The sequence below is a fragment of the Citrus sinensis genome, chromosome 9 (assembly GCF_022201045.2).
Source record: "Citrus sinensis cultivar Valencia sweet orange chromosome 9, DVS_A1.0, whole genome shotgun sequence".
NCBI lineage: Eukaryota > Viridiplantae > Streptophyta > Magnoliopsida > Sapindales > Rutaceae > Citrus > Citrus sinensis.
The window spans coordinates 11,887,818-11,896,642 of NC_068564.1; the positions used below are offsets into that span (position 1 = coordinate 11,887,818).

General features: G+C 38.2%; 1 long non-coding RNA gene across 1 annotated transcript; it reads right to left on the minus strand.

Annotated features, from left to right (window-relative positions):
• Positions 1 to 1,425: 1,425 nt before the first annotated feature.
• On the minus strand, positions 1,426 to 3,922 carry LOC127900019 (uncharacterized). Its single transcript, XR_008051962.1, has 2 exons — positions 3,492 to 3,922; positions 1,426 to 2,367 (listed from the first exon to the last, which is right to left on the minus strand). It is a non-coding gene; the product is annotated as an uncharacterized LOC127900019 (long non-coding RNA).
• Between the last annotated feature and the right edge of the window lie 4,903 nt (positions 3,923 to 8,825).

An 8,825-nucleotide genomic window follows, 5' to 3' on the forward strand; every position in this document is an offset into this window, starting at 1 on the left:
ATTTATAGAGTGTAAACTGAAAAGTATACATAAGCATACATGCGGATATCAGGAAATTGTGAATTGCGTGGATATGAGATGCTATCTGTGACATGAATTGTATGAATAGAATTTGCTGTCGCCCGCAGCTAAAGAATAAAATAACTTAAGTCAAGCACTTTACATCGTGGGACCCACATATAAATGAAAAAGAAAATGTGGAAGAATTCAATCACTCTTCCTTCCCCGCCCCCAAACAATGCTTGTGATTTTCTTTTTAGTCGTAGGAATTAGGATTGCACATTTTGAATTAATTTTTTCGAAGGTTGAGTGAAGGTATATATCATCTCATAAATTCTTCTTAAAAAAAAAAGTTTTCTAAAAATGTATATAGGATTCAAAGACTACTGATGACTTCAAATTAAAACAAGGTGGAAGGATGACATCGAAAAAGTATAATTGGATGGTAATGAATGGTTCTGCAAAACTTATGACATTAGATCAAAGTGGGCGCCTACACACACTATTGGAAAAAAAAAAGAACTTTATGATGGTTTTTACCCATCATGTGCTATAGAGCATGACAGTTGAACAACCGTCCTTGATTCTAATGTCAAGAAACTTAGATAATAATTTTTATATATCATCTAATACATGACATATTATCTGTCACGATTGTGTCATAATTATTTTAATAAAAAAAATTTGCGCATGACTAGTTTATATCATAAACATTTTTAATGCATGACTATTATATGTCATACAAAGATGACATATTTAATTAATTAGTCTAGAAATAATAAAATTATTTAATTTTTTTAAACTTTATTAAATCTAGAGGGAATTTTGACAATTTTGTAAAATATATTTGGCAGGAAATTAAATTTATTTTAAATATTATTTGGCAAGATTTATTAATGTCATCTTTGTATGACTATTATATGTCATACAAAGATGACATATTTAATTAATTAGTCTAGAAATAATAAAATTATTTAATTTTTTTAAACTTTATTAAATCTAGAGGGAATTTTGACAATTTTTTAAAATATATTTGGCAGGAAATTAAATTTATTTTAAATATTATTTGGCAAGATTTATTAATGTCATCTTTGTATGACTATTATATGTCATACAAAGATGACATATTTAATTAATTAGTCTAGAAATAATAAAATTATTTAATTTTTTAAAACTTTATTAAATCTAGAGGGAATTTTGACAATTTTTTAAAATATATTTGGCAGGAAATTAAATTTATTTTAAATATTATTTGGCAAGATTTATTAAGATTAATTTTAAAATTAAAATATATTATTGGTGCCAAATTTGAATTATCAATATTAATGTTTTTTGAGAATTGAATATATTATTATTATTATTATTATTAGCTAAAAAACAACTAATATTCTACAATACACTCACAATCTCATAATTCATAAACCATAATTCATAATTCAAATTCATATATCATAATTAGCAAATCCATCTACTACACTATCAGCTATCAGTTATCAAATAAAATGAGTACAACAATTCATAGTTGAATCAACACTTCATCAGTATATGCTTTCCACAACGGTAGCGTAGCAATTAATGAACAACACTTCATCAATATACATGCAACAACGAAAATGAGCATGCTGACTTCCACTTTCTAACTTGGGCATGTTTAAAATGCTCCCATACTGATCAATTGTCAATTCCCTATGCTTGTATAATCCATCTCAAATACAGTAGATCTGGAGCATGATATAACAGTGAGGAAAAAAATTCTGCGTTCTTCGATGAACCAATATATTTAACTTACTTAAATTCTTTTAATTTAACAAAAAATCTTCGCCACAACATTGTTCTTCCCTTTTTAGCCACCAGATTTAAAAAACCACCATTGATGTTCGAAGCTACACAACTACATGAATAGGATTCAAGTGTAGCTACAAAATCAAAATTAGATGAAGTCTCTTGCAACTAAAATTTTATTTCTAAAAAACCGTACAATGAATAGCACCAATCAACAGAAATCAGATGCTTCAAACACAATGTCACAATATTAATTCTCACATAGGTCATTAAATATTATGTCGCATACCAAAATTTATTAGCGGATAATCAACAAAGATTATTTTAATTTCCTCAAACCATGTACCAAAGAGCACAAAAATAGCAGAATGGAACATACATACCTTGTTTTTATAAGAACACCAACATATCCAGTTGCCTGAGAGGTATTCACGTAAACGATAGTCTAAAAAAAACCCACAAAAAATTTCATATTTTTTCACAATTTAAACAACCTGAAAAAGGTATTCATGGTTTGTATGCTTAAGAATTCTATACATTTGAGTCGCTGGATCCATTGTCAACATGTTGCCATTAACCTAGTACCTAATAAATTTGTCCCCACTACAAAATTAGGTAATGGATAATGAAAGAAAATATTGTAAAACAACAAGAAGAAAAGTGGCGAAAAAAACACACCAAACATTAGATAAAACAGTAGCTATCGACACTAATAGCAGCAAACAACAAGTAAAATCATAGGAAACATCAGGAAAACAACATGAAACAACAACTAAAATAGTAGAAAACAGCAGGAAACCAACAGGAAACTGCAGTTAACAACTGCAGAAAAAGTAAAAAAACAGCAACAAAGAATTAAAGCATTATCAATAGCAATCAATGAGACATGCAACTACCATTGAATGATTCAATAATCGAGGAAACAACTAATAAATACTGAGCTTCTTAAAAATATCTGAAACCTATCTGGAGCACATGCACATCAGTTAAGAACTCAATTTTTAATTTGGTTCGTTTTGCAGGGCCAGCAAATCTTACAAAAGATAGCCAACTTAAGTATATTTACATGATCGTGTACCTAAGATTTAGGCTGACAGGCAAGGTTTTGATACATTTTACCAACTAGTTCATCATATGTTTGTATGCGACTGCACTTTCATGTGGACTTGGAGGTTGGTCTCAAGTTCATTAGACCAAGATCCTAAATATCTTAGCTATTAAATAGAGATTTTGTTTAGAAATATGATGGCATGTCATTTGTTTGGACTTCAGCTCAATTGTCAAGAGAAATGAGAGGAAAATACTATCTAGAAAAACTCCAGCACTAGGCACTTCCTGTGACGGCTTAAACTTCTATAGCATGCAAAATCAACTGATTGGCAATAAAGATTATAATTTTGCGAAGTTGTTATTTAAAAATTAATCTTTGTTCGCTGAATTTGAACAATCAAGTCTACTCCTAAACTCTAAAATTTACACTTTTAAGGATAACAATTGGCACATTAGTTTTTAACTAATAACTAGTCTATGAAATCAATCTAATCAAGTGTACTAATTATTCAATTCAAGGAATCTTCCAGGCAAAAGGGAAAAAAATCACAAAAATTCAACTAAATTACCAAATTACTCATCTGGAATTGAAAAGCAAAGCAATATATGCATCAACAAAATTTAACAACAAGGGCTCTATTTTTCATCAATTAACATACCCGAAGCCACAAGAGCAATACTTTGAAAAAGAATGATTCCACCAATACCCAACCAAGCAAGAAGAAAAGCACTCTCATTCTTCATCATCTTGTTAGGCCACAAGTGCGTTTCACATATGCAAGGCAGAAGGGTAATTCCGGAAATACCAATCGTGGCTGACGTGTCATCAAGTAGTATAGAGAGGAGTTTGTTATGCATTTCTGCTAGTAATAAGTTGATGGTATTCGGTTTTGATAATTTGTTAGAGTTTTCTGTTATTCTATTTAGGCGTAGAAGTGAGGAGGTTATATGGAGAGGAGCTGGTTTTTTGGGAGGGGGATCCAGAGAATTATTTTGTAGTGAGCTTGCTCATTTTGGGAGAGATACCAAGCCTCTCGAATGCTTGGGTGTTTTGGTTTATTTCTGTAGATAAATGCCAGTTTTTCCTACTTCCAACAACATTATGCTCTCTACTGTGTTGCTTATCTAACCATTTCAGTTCAAGGCTTATCAAATTGGTATCAGAGCAGTCACGTACCTGGAAAATGACTGGCAAAAATGTTGCTCAACGAATGGATTCCATGGAGGTGGCGATGGTTGCTGCGCAGGAGGAGTTTCAACGGGAAATGGGATCGTTGAAGGATGAAATACAGACGATGAACAAACGATTCGAATAGTTCATCAAACTTCAGGAGGATACGGGAGGCTCGAATTCGTATAAAGGGACTCAGGCGGAACTCGCCCTGATTTCCGATTCCGAAAACTTGAGATGCCATTGTTCGATGGCTCAAATCCGGATGGCTGGATTCTGAAGGCTTAACGATGTTTTTCCGTAAATCAGTTATCCAATGAAGAAAAACTTGAGGCGACGATAATAGCTTTCGAGGGAGATGCCATGTTGTGGTATCAATAGGAGAATAGGAAGAGATCCATAGTGGTTTGGGAAGAGATGAGGGTACTAATCTTGAAACAATTCCGAGTAAGCCAAGCTAGTTCTCTCTATGAACAATGGCTAGCCCTTACTCAAGATAGCAGTGTGCGAGAATACCGCCGGAAATTCATCGAATTTTTAGCGCCGTTGGAGAACATTACAGACGAACTAGCTCTGGGAAATTTTATCAAGGGGTTGAAGCCTGAAATCCGGGTCGAGGTTCAGATCATGGAACCCAGTAATTTGGGCCGGGCCATGGACTTAGCCCAAAAGATTGAGGAGAAACTGTGGGTGACCAAGGCCCACAAAGCAGACACTGGGTTTCATCGAGCAGGAGGGTCAACGCGAGGTGTGAACTTCCATTCTGAAGCTTCGCGATCTTCGTTTGGGGTAAATCATAACACAGCTCGATTTTCGGGAGAGGTTAGGAGGTTGTCCGATTTAGAATTACAAAATAAAAGAGAGAATGGACTATGTTATCGATGTGATGAAAAGTGGGCACCTGGGCATCATTGCAAGAAGAAAGAATTGACTGTCCTTCTCACCTATGACATGGACGAAGCAGAGCAGGAAGAGGAAGAAGGTTCGGGTGAAGGCGATCCCGAACTGGAAACGGCCGAAATTAATCAAGTGGTAGAGGTCTCTCTTAACTTGGTGGTTGGTCTGACTACACCAAAGACGATGAAGCTTAAGGGGACTATCGGGGAGCAAGAGGTGGTGGTACTGATTGATTCAAGTGCAACCCACAATTTTATTTCTCTAGATTTGGTTAGTAAGATGTAGATACCCATTGTTAAAACTGGGGCTTCTGGGGTGACTATGGGTACTGGAGCGGCTGTAAGGGGAGAAGGTTTATGTCGGGGAGTGACTATTCATCTACAGGGAATAGATATTGTAAAGGAATTCTTGCCGCTTGGGTTGGGGAGCTCGGATGCTATATTAGGAGTTCAGTGGCTTGAAACTTTGGGGATGACACACAAATTGGAAGACACAGGTGATGAAGTTCATGCTTGGAAATGAATCTGTTACTCTACGAGAGGATCCTTCCCTTGGCAAGACTTTGGTTTCATTGAAGGCAATGATGTGCACCATTAAGCACGAGGGGGCTGGAATTCTGGTGGAATGTAATCAATTTGAAGGTCTGTGCGAAGTGAGCCCTGAGGTGCCAACTAATCTAAACCAAGTCCTAGCAGAATACGAATTGGTTTTTAACATGCCCATGGGCTTACCACCTACCAGGGGACATGAGCATTCCATTTTGCCCAAAGAAGGCAGTCAACCTGTTAGTGTCCGACCATACCGCTATCCTTATGCCCAGAAGGATGAGATCGAAAGACTGATTCAGGAGATGTTAGATGCGGGAATAATCCAAGTCAACAATAGTCCATTCTCGAGCCTAGTTTTGTTGGTTAAGAAGAAAGACGGATCGTGGCGTTTTTGTGTGGATTACAAGGCTCTCAACAAAGCGACGGTACCAGATAAGTATCCCATCCCTATCATTGACGAACTCCTAAATGAGTTACATGGTGCCAGAATTTTTTCCAAGCTAGATTTAAAGTCGGGCTACCATCAAATCAGAGTCAGTAGTCAAGATGTTCATAAGACTGCTTTTCGAACGCATGATGGACGCTACGAGTTTCTCGTCATGCCTTTCGGACTAACGAATACCCCGGCGACTTTCCAATCCTTGATGAATGATGTCTTCCAGCCTTATCTTCAGAAGTTTGTGCTAGTGTTCTTCGATGACATTCTAATTTACAGCCCTTCAGTGGAATCCCATCAGCAGCACTTGGCACTCATCTTGGGAAAATTGCAGGCCAACAAACCTTTATGCCAACCGAAAAAAATGTGAGTTTGGAAAGACTCAAGTGGCATACTTAGGCCATATCATCTCTGGACAAGGGGTGGCAGCGGATCCAAGTAAAATCCAAGCCATGAACTCGTGGCCGACGCCCACTAATCTGAAAGCGTTAAGGGGATTTCTGGTATTGACGGGGTATTATAGAAAGTTTGTGGCTGGATATGCTAGAATCGCATCGCCTTTGACTGATCAACTCAAGAAAGATAGGTTTGGGTGGAGTCCAGAAGCTGTAGCGGCATTTGAAGAACTCAAACAAGCTATGTCTTCGGTCCTTGTGTTGGCAATGCCTGATTTCACAAAGCCATTTATTGTTGAGACTGATGCATCTGGTTTTGGGTTAGGAGCTGTTCTAATACAGGGGCAACAGCCAGTAGCTTACTACAGCCAAGTTTTGGGGCCTCGGGCTCGCCTTAAGTCCATATATGAGAAAGAACTAATGGCCATAGTGTTTGCAATCCTGAAATGGCGGCCGTACTTGCTAGGAAGGCGATTCATTGTGCGAACAGACCAACAGAGCTTAAAATTTCTTTTGGAGCAGAGGATTGTTGGAGTTGAATATAAAAAATGGATCACCAAAATCATGGGATATGATTTTGATATTCAATATCGTAGTAGGGCAAGTAATTGAGTAGCGGATGCACTCTCACGCTTAACAGAACCAGCAGAGTGTTCAGCTTTGGCAATTCCTCAGTGGCAACATTGGGATTCCTTAAAGGTTGAGTTAGCAGAGGATACCTTTCTGAAGAAACTAAGGGAAGACATAACTTCAGGTACACAATCTCACGTGGGGTTCTCAGTTGAGCATGGAGTATTGTTCTACAAGAGTCGGCTGGTTATTCCTCAGACTTCTAAGCTTCTTTCTGCTCTCATAGGAGAGTTTCACACCACTCCGATTGGGGGAGATTCGGGAGAAACAAAAACTTACCTACGCTTAGCGGCAGAATTATATTGGATAGGTATGCGCAAGGATGTCACCAGATTTGTATGGGAATGCACCATCTGCCAGCAGAATAAGTACTTGGCCACTACTCCCGCGGGGTTACTTCAACCTATTCCACTACCAGCCCAAGTTTGGAAGGAAGTCACAATTGATTTTATTGAGGGGCTGCCTCGTTCTGAAGGGTAGGATGCCATCTTAGTAGTGGTGGACAGGCTGAGTAAGTATGCTCACTTCATAGGATTGAAACATCTTTTTTTTGCTGTTTCGGTTGCTGGAATCTTTGTTCGTGAAATTGTTAGGCTTCATGGGATACCACAGTCAATTATCTCTGACCGAGATAGGATATTCTTGAGCCATTTTTAGAGTGAATTGTTCAAGCTGCAGGGAACTACTCTCAAAAGAAGCACCGCCTATCATCCACAATCTGATGGACAAACAGAAGTTGTCAATCGTTGTCTGGAAACGTATCTACGCTGCTTTGCTTCTGGAAAACCTCGAAGTTGGGCTTGCTGGTCAGCATGGGCTGAGTATTGGTATAATACTTCCTTCCACTCTTCTACACGTTGTACTCCATTTCTTGCTCTCTATGGAAGGGATCCACCCCCTCTTATTCGGTATGAGCAAGGAGCTGCTTCGGTATCTTTGGTGGAACAGTTAATGGAGGATCGTGATGCCATACTGGACGATCTGAGGATGCAGTTGCTTCGTGCCCAGCAGCGGATGAAGCTGCAAGCTGATCAAAAGCGCCATCATGTAGAGTTCACTGCAGGTGATTTGGTATTTCTAAAATTAAGACCTTATCGGCAGCGCTCCCTCGCTCAACGTAAGTTTGAGAAATTAGCTGCACATTACTACGGTCCATTTAAGGTTCTTCAGCGTATCGGGAAGGTGGCATACAAACTAGAACTGCCTCAAACAGCAAAACTTCACCCTGTCTTTCATGTTTCGCAGTTGAGGGTAGCACTTGGTGTGTCATCCTTTTCCCCCACTATACCCCCACAGTTGACTCCTGAGCTTGAACTCGTGGTGGAACCTGAAAAATTGTTGGGAGTTCGTCCTAAGGTTAATGGTCAATCCGGTGAAGTGGAGGTGCTGCTCAAATGGAAATCCTTGCTTGAGTTTGAGGCAACTTGGGAGGATTTTCATCTGATCCAACAACAATTTCCCGATTTCCACCTTGAGGACAAGGTGAAAGTTTTGGCGGATGGTAATGTTAGGCCACAAGTGCGTTTCACATATGCAAGGCGCAAGGGTAATTCCGGAAATACCAATCGTGGCTGACGTGTCATCAAGTAGTATAGAGAGAAGAGTTTGTTATGCATTTCTGTTAGTAATAAGTTGATGGTATTCGGTTTTGATAATTTGTTAGAGATTTCTGTTATTCTATTTGGGCGTAGAAGTGGGGAGGTTATATGGAGAAGAGCTGGTTTTTTGGGAGGGGGATCCAGAGAATTATTTTGTAGTGAGCTTGCTCATTTTGGGAGAGATACCAAGCCTCTCGAATGCTTGGGTGTTTTGGTTTATTTCTGCAGATAAATACCAGTTTTTCCTACTTCCAACAACATTCTGCTCTCTACTGTGTTGTTTATCTAACCATTTCAGTTCAGGGCTTATCACATCTC